Below are 14,057 nucleotides of genomic sequence, written 5' to 3'. Positions count from 1 at the left end.
AAGCAGGAGCTTTTTTTACCCTTCAATCTCTGTAGCTTCCAGAAAAGTACATGGCACACTGTAGACACACAATAAATATTTGTGGAGAGAGTGGATAGATGAATGGATGAATGATTACATCCAAATGATTCCTTTCCTCAGAAAAACCCAAGATATTTGTACATATGTATATGTATCTGCCCATGTACAAATACAGAAGCATGAGAAGGGATTATCATTGTGGGTAGTGACACTGAACAAAGACTTTCACTTTTTACTACATATTTGTATACTTTTATAATTTGTTTTATAATGATAATATATTTATGTACTACTGATGCTAAAAGGTAAATATATAAAAAATGTTGCTTAATATTTTGAATGCATTCAGTTCTGGGGCGCCTGGGTGGCGCAGTCGGTTAAGCGTCCGACTTCAGCCAGGTCACGATCTCGCGGTCCGTGAGTTCGAGCCCCGCGTCGGGCTCTGGGCTGATGGCTCAGAGCCTGGAGCCTGTTTCCGATTCTGTGTCTCCCTCTCTCTCTGCCCCTCGCCCGATCATGCTCTGTCTCTCTCTGTCCCAAAAATAAATAAACGTTGAAAAAAAAATTGAATGCATTCAGTTCAATTATTAAGCTTATTTTTTGTGTGACATGCATCTATATCATTTTTATAATGTTTATAATAAAGATAAAATATAGGTTGATAGGCATCTTAATGTTTTTCACAAAATATTGTTACTTTAACATAGGTCAACTACACATCATTTACCAGCCCTTTTATCTGTTTTTAAATTTAGTTTCTGTTCCATGTCATTCTCTTCAAGGACGGACTAAGACTTCTTAGGCTTCCTTAAAAGTATTCTTCAAGGGAATCTGAAGACTTGCCATGTAGAGACTGATACACTCTCAAGTAAAGATAATGTTTGGATTTTACTTGTAAAAATTTAGGAACTTATTTCTAACACAGTTTTATAGATTGAAATTAGCATAGAGGCTATAGGACAATTCTATGAAAATTTCTTGATTTTCATTTCAAATTTTAAATGAGGTTAAGTGAATATGGTATTCAAAATATTACCTAAAGATAAGACATATTAAAATTATATTAAACTTCCCAGATTTTTTTTTTGTAGATGTTCTTTCTCTATTTTTTTAAATCAAATTTGTTGTTAAATTGGTTTCCATACAACACCCAGCGCTCATCCCAACAGGTGCCCTCCTCAATGACCATCACCCCCTTTCCCTTCCTCCCCACCCCCATCAACCCTCAGTTTGTTCTCAGTATTTAAGAGTCTCTTATGGTTTGCCTCCTTCGCTCTCTGTAACTTTTTTTCTCCCCATCCCCTCCCCCCAGTCTTCTGTTGAGTTGCTCAGAATCCACATATGAGTGAAAACATATGGTATATGTCTTTCTCTGCCTGACTTATTTCACTTAGCATAACACTCTGCAGTTCCATCCACGTTGCAACAAAAGGCCATATTTCATTCTTTCTCATTACCAAGTAGTATTCCATTGTGTATATAAACCACAATTTCTTTATCCATTCATCAGTTGATGGACATTTAGGCTCTTTCCATAATTTGGCTATTGTTGAAAGTGCTGCTATAAACATTGGGGTACAAGTGCTCCTATGCATCAGCACTCCTGTATTCCCTGGGTAAATTCCTAGCAGTGCTATTGCTGGGTCATAGGGTAGATCTATTTTTAATTTTTTGAGGAACTTTCACACTGTTTTCCAGAGTGGCTGCACCAGTTTGCATTCCCGACCAACAGTGCAAGAGGGTTCCCGTTTCTCCACATCCTCTCCAGCATCTATAGTCTCCTGGTTTGTTCATTTTAGCCTCTCTGACCGGCAAGAGGTGGTATCTCACTGTGGTTTTGATTTGTATTTCCCTGATGAGGAGTGACGTTGAGCAGATCTTTTCATGTGCCTGTTGGCCATCTGCATGTCTTCTTTAGAAAAGTGTCTATTCATGTCTACTGCCCAGTTCTTCACCAGATTATTTGTTTTTTTGGGTGTGGAGTTTGGTGAGTTCTTTATAGATTTTGGATACTAGCCCTTTATCCAATACGTCAGTTGCAAATATCTTTTCCCATTCCATCGGTTGCCTTTTAGTTTTGTTGATTGTTTCCTTTCCGGTGCAGAAGCTTTTTATATTGATGAGGTCACAATAGTTCATTTTTGCTTTTAATTCCCTTGCCTTTGGAGACGTGTCAAGTAAGAAATTGCTGTGGCTGAGGTCAGAGAGGTTTTTTTTCCTGCTTTCTCCTCTAGGCTTTTGATAGTTTCCTGTCTCACATTCAGGTCCTTCATCCATTTTGAGTTTATCTTTGTGAATGGTGTATTCTGCACATTGCTGTCCAGTTCTCCCAGCACCATTTGTTAAAGAGACCATCTTTTTTCCATCAGATATTCTTTCCTGCTTTGTCAAAGATTAGTTGGCCATACATTTGTGGGTCCAATTCTGGAGTCTCTATTCTATGTGTCTGTTTTTGTGACAATACCATGCTGTCTTGATGATTACAGCTTTGTAGTAGAGGTTAAAGTCTGGGATTGTGATGCCTCCTGGTTTGGTTTTCTTCTTCAATATTACTTTGGCTACCACACAAATTTTAGGATTGCTTGTTCTAGCTTCGAGAAGAATGCTGGTGCAATTTTGATTAGGATTGCATTGAATGTGTAGATAGCCTTGGGTAGCATTGACATTTTAACAATATTTATTCTTCCAATTCATGAGCATGGAATATTTTTCCATTTCTTTGTATCTTCTTCAATTTCCTTCATAAGCTTTCTACAGTTTTCAGCATAAAGATCTTTTACATCTTTGGTTAGGTTTATTCCTAGGTATTTTATAATTCTTGGTGCAACTGTGAATGGGATCAGTTTCTTGATTTGTCTTTCTGTTGCTTCATTATTAGTGTATAAAAATGCAACTGATTTCTGTACATTAATTTTGTATCCTGCGACTTTGCTGAATTCATGTATCAGTTCTAGCAGACTTTTGGTGGAGTCTATCGGGTTTTCCATGTATAGTATCATGTCATCTGCAAAAAGTGAAAGCTTGACTTCATCTTTGCCAATTTTGATGCCTTTGATTTCCTTTTGTTGTCTGATTGCTGATGCTAGCACTTCCAACATTATGTTAAACAACAGCAGTGAGAGTGGACATCCCTGTCATGCTCCTGATCTCAGGGGGAAAGCTCTCAGTTTTGAGGGTGATATTAGCTGTGGGCTTTTCATAAGTGGCTTTTATGATGTTTAAGTATGTTTCTTCTATACCAACTTTCTTGAGGGTTTTTATTAAGAAAGGATGCTGAATTTTGTCGGATGCTTTTTCTGCATCAATTGACAGGATCATATGGTTCTTATCTTTTCTTTTATTAATGTGATGTATCACGTTGATTGATTTGCAAATATTGAACCAGCCCTGCAGCCCAGGAATGAATCCTACTTGATCATGGCGAATAATTCTTTTTATATGCTGTTGAATTCGATTTGCTAGTACTTGTTGAGAATTTTTGCATCCATATTCATCAGGGATATTGGCCTGTAGTTCTTTTTTTGCTGGGTCTCTGTCTGGTTTGCAAATCAAAGTAATGCTCGCTTCCCAGAATGAGTCTGGAAGTTTTCCTTCCCTTTCTATTTTTTGGAACAGCTTGAGAAGGATAGGTATTATCTCTGCTTTAAATGTCTGGTAGAATTCCCCTGGGAAGCCATCTGGTCCTGGACTCTTATTTGTTGGGAGATTTTTGATAACTGATTCAATTTCTTCACTGGTTATGGGTCTGTTCAAATTTTCTATTTCTTTCTGTTTGAGTTTTGGAAGTGTGTGGGTGCTTAGGAATTTGTCCATTTCTTCCAGGTTGTCCAGTTTGTTGGCATATGATTTTTCATAGTATTCCCTGATAATTGCTTGTATTTCTCAGGGATTAGTTGTAATAATTCCATTTTCATTCATGATTTTATCTATTTGGGTGATCTCCCCTTTCTTTTTGAGAAGCCTGGCTAGTGGTTTATAAATTTTGTTTATTTTTTCAAAAAACCCACTCTTGGTTTCATTGATCTGTTCTACTGTTTTTTTTAGATTCTATATTGTTTATTTCTGCTGTTATCTTTATTATTTCTCTTCTTCTGCTGGGTTGGGGTGTCTTTGCTGTTCTGCTTCTAGTTCCTTTAGGTGTGCTGTTAGATTTTGTATTTGGGATTTTTCTTGTTTCTTGAGATAGGCCTGAATTGCAATGTATTTTCCTCTCAGGACTGCCTTTGCTGCATCCCAAAGCATTTGGATTGTTGTATTTTCATTTTCATTTGTTTCCATATATTTTTCCAAATATATTTCCATATATTTCTTCTCTAATTGCCTGGTTGACCCATTCTTTCTTTAGTATGGTGTTCTTTAACCTCCATGCTTTTGGAGGTTTTCCAGACTTTCCTGTGGTTGATTTCAAGTTTCATAGCATTGTGGTCTGAAAGTGTGCATGGTATGATTGCAATTCTTTTATACTTATGAAGGGCTATTTTGTGACCCAGTATGTGATCTATCTTGAAGAATGTTCCATGTGCACTTGAGAAGAAAGTATATTCTGACGTTTTGGGATGCAGAGTTCTAAATATATCTGTCAAGTCCTTCTGATCCAACATATCACTCAGGACCCTTGTTTCTTTATTTATTCTCTGTCTAGATGATCTATTCATTACTGTAAGTGGAGTATTAAAGTCTCCTGCAATTATCACATTCTTATCAATAAGGTTGCTTATGTTTGTGAGTAATTGTTTTATATATTTGGGGGCTCCTGTATTTGGTGCATAGACATTTATAATTGTTAGCTTTTCCTGGTGGATAGACCCTGTAACTATTATATAATGTCCTTCTTCATCTATTGTTACAACCTTTAATTTCAAGCCTAGTTTGTCAGATATAAGTATGGCTACTCCAGCTTCTTTTGACTTCCAGTAGCATGATAGATAGTTCTCCATCCCCTCACTTTTAATCTGAAGGTGTCCTCAGGTCTAAAATGAGTCTCTTATAGACAGCAGATAGATGGGTTTTTTTTTAATCCATTCTGATACCCTATGTCTTTTTGTTGGAGCATTTAGTCCATTTACATTCAGTGTTATTATTGAAAGATATGAGTTTAGAGTCATTGTGATATCTGTAGGTTTCATGCTTGTAGTGGTATCTTTGGTACTTTGTGGTCCTTGCAACATTTCACTCACAGAATCTCCTTTAGGATCTCTTGTAGGGCTCGTTTAGTGGTGATGAATTCCTTCAGTTTTTGTTTGTTTGGGAAAACCTTTATCTATCCTTCTATTCTGAATGACAGACTTGCTGGGTAAAGGATTCTTGGCTGCATATTTTTTCTATTCCTCACATTGAAGATTTCCTGCCATTCCTTTCTGGCCTGCCAAGTTCAGTAGATAGGTCTGCTACTACCCTTATGTGTCTACCTTTGTATGTTAAGGCCCGCTTATCCCTAGCTGCTTTCAGAATTCTCTCTTTATCCTTATATTTTGCCAGTTTTGTTATGATATGTTGTGTAGAAGATTGATTCAAGTTATGTCTGAAGGGAGTTCTCTGTGCCTCTTGGATTTCAATGCCTGTTTCCTTCCCCAGATCAGGGAAGATCAAGTACACCTTCAGTCCTTCTCTCTCTCTTCTTCTTCTGGAATTCCTATGATACGGATATTGTTCCATCTGATTGCAACACTTATCTCTTTAATTCTTCCCTCACACTCTTGGATTTTTTAATCTTTTTCTCAGCTTCCTCTTTTTCCATAATTTTATCTTCTAATTCACATATTCTCTCTTCTGCCTCTTCAATCTGTGCTGTAGCGGCCTCCATTTTATTTTCCACCTCATTTATAGCATTTTTAATTCATCATGACTATTTTTTAATCCCTTGATCTCTGTAGCAATAGATTCTCTGCTGTCCTCTATGCTTTTTTGAAGCCCAGCGATTAATTTTATGACTATTCTTCTAAATTCTTGTTCTGTTATATTGCTTAAATTCTTTTGGATCAAGTCGTTAGCTGTTGCTACTTCCTGGAATTTCTTTTGAGAAGAAATCTTCCGTTTCATCAATTTGGCTAGTTTTCTGTCCCTAATGCATTTTAAAAGCTTGTTGTATGCTCTGCACATGCGAGCACTGCTTTATTAAAGGAGGGTCATACACTGTCCAGGGCCTGGCCCTTCAGGAAGTGTTTTTTCCGGGACTGTTACTTGCTCTCTGTTGTGACTTTGGTTATTTTATTACCCTACTCGTAGTAATATTTTGGACCCTCCACCAGATGTGCTTTGATTTGTTCCTTGGAGTAGCCCTGTAAAGGAAAACAGACAAAGGGGAGACAAAAACACGCAAACACACAAACAAAAACAAAAACCTAAAGACTAAAAACAAAAAACCCAAAAACACTGACTACAAGTAAAGAAGAGGGTGGAGGCGGTGCTGATGGAAGAGCACATACAAAGAGAGAAATGACAGGAGTGGGGAGGGGGGGAGGAAAAAATAAACATTGATTAGGCAGGTAGACTAAAAGGCTTAATCCAGAGAGAGAGAAAGGAAAATAAAGGGGAAAATGAAACAAAGATAAAGTTACCCAGACAGAGAAACTATATGGCTTGATTATTTCAGAGACAGAGAGAGAGAGAGGAGTGTAAAGAAGGAGGTGTAGAAAATGTATCAAGATAATGGATTCAATATGTCTGTTTAGACAGACCAATGACCGGAGTAACCAGCCTAGGGGAGGGAAGAGATAAGGAGGAGAAATGGGGGGTGGGAAGGAGAATATATCTATGTATCCAGAATTGACCTAGTGTTAATCCAGGCAATGCTGCAGCACTTGTAGGTAGTAGCTGTCCACAGGGTCTGTGCTGCTCTGGTGGATACAGTTACCCAGTGCAAGGGGGTGTGGTTTGGTGTAATCTGAACCCACTTCCACTAGGGCCCCAGGAGTGATCCCTGAGGCCCCGTCTTGGTGGTGGCAGTGGTGGGGGGGGGGGAGGGGGAAAATGGTGATCCCCAGTCTCTTCTCCACGGAGCCAGACCAGTGGACTCAGTTTGAGTTGTCCTCCCTGTGCCGTGGGCGCAAACAGGATGGTCCTTCTCGCTCCGCCAACTCCCCTGACCCTGCACTTGGCTAGGATTCAAAGTCCCACTCCCTGTGTGCTATGGCCCTGGGGAAGCGCCTCTCAGTGCTGCCATACGTGGTCCCGGCTGGCTTTGTCTGTGCCGCAGCACTTCAGGGAGGACCACCTTCTCCTACTGCGACTGAGCCGCTGCCCTTGCTGTGAGCCCCTAGGTGGCGGACGCAGGCAGCCTTTGTTTTTTCCTGACAGCACTCCAGGGAAACGCGGCGTTTTCCTCCTGCAGTCTGCGCCTTCCGCCCAGCCACTATGTCCCTGAGCCCAGGGGTGGTGGAAGCAGGCTGGTTCTGTATTAGCATGCAGCCCTCCATGGAGGGTACCTCTTCCTCCAGCTGCGGACTGAGACTCTGACCTACCACCGCACCCAGGCCTGGCTCCCCTCCTCCCCAGGTGCGCGAACAGGGAGCTGGCCCCAGTCCCAAGAAAGTTAGAGATCAGATTCCTCTCAGTCTCAGTCTGAGGTCTTTCTCCTGTCCAGATATGGTCCTGCACTTCCTTAGCCACTCTTTCTCTTCCCTTTGTCTTTCCGCAGGAGGGGGTCCCTCCCCTCCTTGCCCATGCAACCCTTTTTTTAATCTCCCCCAGATCACTAAACTGCCCAGATTTCTGAAGCATTTAGATATTACCAGTTGTTGAGTATATTAAAACTAAAAGAATAAATATAAATAAATGACTATGTAAATCAGACCTATACTCGTCAACAATAACAAATATAGTAAGTTGAAGAATAAAGTCAAAACAGTACAACTAGAAAAGAAATAGCTAGATAATTTGAAAGTAGGTAAACTCTGGGGTGCCTGCATGGCTCAGCTCTTTAAGCGTCTGACTCTTCATTTTGGCTTAGGTCACGATCTCATGGTTTGTGGGATCAAGCCCTGCATCAGGCTCCCTGCTGGCAGCACCGGGCCTGCTTGGGATTCTCTCTCTCCCTCTCTTTCTGCTCCCTCCCCATTTGCACTCTCTCTCTCTAAAAATAAATACGTGAAAAAAAAAAGTAGGTAAATCTTAAAAATTGCTCTATTCTCTTGAAATGATTAGAATACATATGAGTATAAAAATTTGGTAACTTAAAAAGATAGAATTTATGTGTGGCTATCAAAAATGATTCAAGTTGTAAAGGAGATACTAGAGAAAGATCCTAGAATCCAAGACATTTAAAGAAAATCATAGCACAATCATATGTTCATGTTAATTAATTCATATATTCCATAAATACGTATTGAGCCCCTACTGGTCTTCTTCTGCCTTCACTAGAACATACCTTCAGTTTAAGTCAGTAAGATATATATTCCACGTATGGGCTTTTTCTACACAGGCTATTCCAAAGCACAGTTAGTTAGTCAGTGATAAAAGAGTCATTTATTATTTCTCATTTCTCTCTAGACCATGCCAAGTGTAGCCCTATTTATAATATCCTTCTTTCTGCATGCATCTCATCTCTACTTCTAGTTCCATTATATAAGCAATGTACTCATATTTCATTTATCCTTTCGTTAAGGGTGCAGCTAGGAATGTAATCTCAAGGGAATATGTAAATTATAGTGTACATACAACAGAAAATAAACAGCTAGTTTAAAATGTATCTATTACCTTGATAGTCATATCTGTGGTAAGATGTTGTTTCTTAATGACTCCTGCTACATAACTGTCCTGGTATTTTTGTGTATGACAATAAGAATGACAGAGTCTAGGTGCTGAGAGAAAATGCTCCATTGGTCTGGCAAAACTGCGATAGTAGCTCCCCAATACCGCTTCTTACCGTGACTGACAAGTTTCCTTGGCTGTTCTTGTTGGACTCTTTCCCAGTCTTTTATCAGTTTTGAAAAAGGAGTTTACACTGAGATACATATGGAACATCTGAAACATTAAGTCAATGAGACAGTCTTTACACTAACATTATGAATCATGTTGTGACTTCATTCCAATGAGAATTTCACTCATTGTGCCAGACCAATGATGAAACAAATTCAGACAACTTGCTTATAATTTATTTACCAAGGGAAAAAGAAATGTGAGAATACTTATTTATAGCAAAATATTTTTCAAGATCATGTGCTGTATGGTATACAAATCCAAATTTGTATATAAAACTAGCAAAATGTAAACTAGTTTTTTTAAAGCCTGTTTTATATTAGTTTGATAGTCAACTTTCTGATAACAATTTCTATTAGTTTTGATTTCATATTACTTAATATTTGAAACATAAACTATTTCTCTTTACTCTTTCAAGTAGAATATTAATTTTCTATTTTAGATTTAATCACATTCTTGACTTCTTTTATTTACCATGAGCACAAGGAGAACTTTTTTTTATGCTGAATAAATATAATCTCCATGAGCTTCAGAAACAACTTTATGAGTCATGAGAAATAATGATGTGCAAACTAAAGAAAGAAAGGGGCAAAATGTATTAAAACTCCATATTTAACTACTTCTAGACAACAAGAAGATGCCCTACAGCAAAGGAAAAATCAGAGCCAATACTCTAGAAAACGTATAACTGACTGAAGATTATATACAGCTGTCTATGTGAGGTAATTGTGTAAAGACTGCCAACTACATCTAGAAATCTCTATAGTTTTCCCATATTAATTGGCAAGAATTGTTCTGAGACATAAACCCATCTGAAATAGTGAGAAGTAATGTGATATTGTAACAAAAGCTTATAAACAGCTGAATCTACAAGGCTGACAATAGTCTCCTTATCTTTTGTCAGATTACAAGAGCAATACCTTATTCCAGCTGAGATAGCTTCTGATGGTTTCTTACTGAATAACTGAATAAGCTAATAAACTGTTAATATTGATAATTAAGTACATGAAAACATAACTATGCACTTACTGTAAATTATTATTAGATAACTTTATTTCTTAGAAACCAAACTTGGGGAAAGACAGCACTTACGGCCATTATTACACTGATTTTCAAAAACTCCATATTATCATTCAAGTGAAGAATCGAAGCAGGAAAGCAGAGTAACTGTTCATGCAAATCTGGCATAATTTAGAAAAAAAGGATACTGAAACTAAAACTAAATGTCATGATAAATATAGGTGAGGTTCCATTGAAAACAAAAGGCATATTTTAGAAAGTTACATTCAAGTCACAGAATCATTATCAGAGCCAGGAGAGACCTCCAAAATCAGGCTCACTGATTTATCCAAGGCTATATTATTGCAGAGACAGAAATAAAACTCTAAGCAGTCAAAGCATGTCCTCTTCTAGGTGGTGTTCTTAGACTCCTCTGGGCATTTATTTTATTTTTTATTTTTTTTTAGAAATACAGGCATAAAGAGAGAGACAATGAGAGAGAAGAATTCTTTTAAATGTTTGTTTATTTTTTGAGAGAGGGAGAGCTAGTGCAGGGGAAGGGCAGAGAGAGAGAGAGAGAGAGAGAGAGAGAGAGAGAGAGAGAGAGGATCAAAAGCACAAACCATAAGACCATGACTTGAGCCAAAGTCAGACGCTTAACTGACTAAGCCACCCAGGCGCCCCTCCCCTGAACATTTAAATGTCACCATCTCTATGCTTCCAATGTAACTTATAACTCTAACATAGTACCTATCACACTGTATTACAGCTGTCTTTTGTTATCTGTCTTCCCATTGAGTTATACATTTCTTTAAAGCCTTTTATCTAGAAATCCCTGGTATCTAGCAGAGTGGGCAGTTAGTGGATACACAGTTCCTGGAGTATCTTCTAGATCTTAGCATACTCTATGTTGAATAAATGTTTACTGATATTCTCAATGCCCAAAGTTGTTACTGAATCAGCTCTTCTGTTTTCATAATTTCAGAGTCTTTATTTTAATTGCACATTGGTTTTGAATTCAAAGGAGTTGCTAAAAAAAATTCTATGCCCCAATATACAAATTCTGGATCAATATTAATGATTTATAGAAAGACTAAAGAAAGTTCCTTGAAAAGAATATGAAATATAATCAATCATTTGTAACTTATGTTTTTTAAGCTTTCTTTTCTTCAAGGAATTGTCTGAAATGTAACTATAGTTTTTAAATAATAATTTGTTTTTATTTTTATAGGTTTTAGGCTAAAACTCTTAGAAAACAATTTAAGTGATGAATATGTGATGTAGTAGGCATCATGATATATAAATAAAGCAAAGTATTTTCTCTTCAATTTTGAGTTTATGAATAGAAAAAATCCCTGTGATAATCAGGTATGAAATTACAGTCCTTATGTGAAAAATTGGACTGAAAAAGAAACAAACTTGGGGAGATACAAATACTCTTTTATATCTGTCAAAATAAAGCAACTCATTCTTCTAACAAATACAAATTTAATATCTGCTATATATCAGACATTGTTTGGGACACTTAACAAATTAGGTGATTTGCAGTTCAAATGAGCAAATTAACTTACTTGTAACAAACATAAATTCATATTTATTTTACACTATGTGTTATAGCCAGTGGTGTCATGAAGCTGGCTCCTAATGGCTCTAGAGAGGGCCGACTGTGTCATTTCTTCCCAGTTAACATTCAGTGACATCAGGATGGTAGCTTCAAATTGGCCAAGTGTATTTATACCATGGAAATCAGGAAACACTAATATTAGGGGCTTTTATTCAGGGGCAAAGCCAACCATTAAAAATTTACCACCATACTACTGGCTGTAACCCATTAAGAGGGTCATAAAATCAAGTTAGTCAATTATGACCAATATTTTATAAAATTTAATAGAAAGGAATAAAATAAAAACATTAGCATGCATTAACTGTTGTAAGATCCAGTATCTTTCAAACAACAAACATTAATTAACCAAAAAGAAAAAAAATAAGCACTTTCCTTGTGAAATTTCTGTACCAGTTTATCTATTAGTCTATTCATATAATACAGGGTAGTGATGTAAAATATATTTCTTAATGTGGAACTGAGTTTTAAAAAGGTGAAACCAGTATTATAATCAAGAGAACAAATATAATCTTCTTCCACAAACATGTTTTACAACCTTTGTGGTCATCATATGCTTTGTGGTTAAAGATTACATGCTTCAGAGAGAAATAAAAACTTCATAGTTAATGGGTAGGTATTTAGAAGGTTTTTTCTTTCTTCTCAAGGAAAACCAAAGAGGGAATTATAATTTATGAACACAAAGGAATCTGAGTTTTTGTAGGTTTAAAATTAAATAAGACCTCTGTCTCATCAGGATAGTGTGCTTTCATCATTTTGCTCTAGTGGCCTCTGGAATGTAAACCTTCTCTTTCTGTTTCTTATCTTTGCTAAGAAGGGCAAAGCCAGTCCAGTACCTTGAGAATTCCCAAACTACTTATGTCAACATAATTATTTCTTCTCAAGATGTCTCATCAAATACCTTCGTTTTTTCTTTGGTTTTAACCAGTATGGAATCAGATTTTTCTTAATTTTATATCATGTTATTCTTTTATTGAGCACTTGCTACATATATTATGATGAATGTTAGGCATTAAAAGAAAAATTTCAGAGATAACCTTTTTGTTTTAAAGTTGCTCAAAGAAATAAATACTTACCTATCTTGAAAAGATTAAACCCAAACCATTATTTAATGCTAATTAAATAATGGGGTAGGTGCCAAAGCGAAAGAGCACATGAAGAGATCATTGCCCTTCTCCTCTTACAGAGTTAGCGGTCTCATTTTACTCAACCCTCAAAATCAGTACACAACAGAGACAAGGCAGGAAAGAAAACAGGCAGAAAGAAGAAGAAGGGGTGAGGGAAGAGAAGAAAAAAATATTTTGCAGATGTAGTTAGTGAGTTATTCAACCATCATTCTTAACACCTGTCTACTTTGCCTGCCTCACCACAGAGCCTGAAAGTCAAATAGTCACTTTCCAGACTCCCCTGCAGCTGAAAGTTACCTTGTGAAACATATCTGCGCAAGAAGACATGAAAAAATTCTGAGAAATTTCTGGAAAAACATTTTTTTTTACCCTCCTTGACAAAATGGGAGAATACTTGAGGAGAAAGTCTCTAACTCATGCCCACTTCTCGTGAAGACATGATGCTTGCAACGGCAGCCCTGAGAGGGAAGTAGAGATGTGAACCCAGTGCCCTGATGTCATGGAGTCTGTGAACCAACCCCAGAACTGCTACTCCTTTTGTTTATGGGAGGAAATTAATGACTTTGTTGTTTATGCCACTGTTAGGTGAACTTGCCATTATTTAAAGCCCAAAGTATTTACAACTCAGGTTCTGGCCTAGATTCTGGATATGGTTAACCACTGTCGTCTTTCTTTCCAAGATGTGGTTCTTGAGAAGTCACATGCTTCCTACATTATAGGTAGAACTTATCTTGAAACTATCTCAATCTCCTTTCTCTCAAGGCCCATGGGGAACAAATAGAAAATGAATAGAAAAATAGAAAAAGCTAATTATGTGCTATGTGCTATAAAACCAAAAGCTAAGCAGGATATGGCTATTACAATCATGCCAACTTAATAAAATATTAATCCTAGTAAATAAAATGTCTGATACTTACATAAAAAGAGAGTTTATAGAATGTGAGAGATACATTTATCTTATAGTGAGTACCTGTATTTATTTAAACTTAACACAAAATAGAGACATTTAAGGACAGTGCTGCTCCTAAAAACAAAAGGTGAGTATGTCCACATGTACTGGGCCACTCAGAGACCCCTCATCCTTACCATATTCCAGAGAAGCAAAATAGCACCGGGTCACTTTACTTGACTGTGAACAAGCTATAGGGTACAAAACTGAAGAGAGGGAAGCAGAAATTGGGAAACTGTCTTAACCTTGTGTGAGAGAGGATAGACTTAACCAGTCTCCAAACTATCTCAATCTCTGCCAAAGTCAATGTCCCTGCCCAGTTCCTAAACTTAAACTAACCAAGCTTTTCCATATTTAAGTATTGCTATTCTTAAAAAGAGGTGAGGACCAGTATTAGCCTTCAGTTCCATGCTTGGACTCTCCT

General features: G+C 37.2%; 1 protein-coding gene across 2 annotated transcripts in view; it reads right to left on the bottom strand.

Moving 5' to 3' along the window:
• The window catches only part of METTL25 (methyltransferase like 25), a 153,653-nt gene that overhangs the window by 78,782 nt on the left and 60,814 nt on the right, over positions 1–14,057 (bottom strand). The gene's annotated exons all lie outside the window — the stretch shown is intronic.

The sequence above is a fragment of the Lynx rufus genome, unplaced genomic scaffold, assembly GCF_022079265.1.
Source record: "Lynx rufus isolate CCGP_SWC_20201006 ecotype Redwood Valley unplaced genomic scaffold, mLynRuf1.p SCAF_7, whole genome shotgun sequence".
In the NCBI taxonomy this organism is placed as follows: domain Eukaryota; kingdom Metazoa; phylum Chordata; class Mammalia; order Carnivora; family Felidae; genus Lynx; species Lynx rufus.
This window is presented reverse-complemented; position numbering and strand designations above follow the sequence as displayed.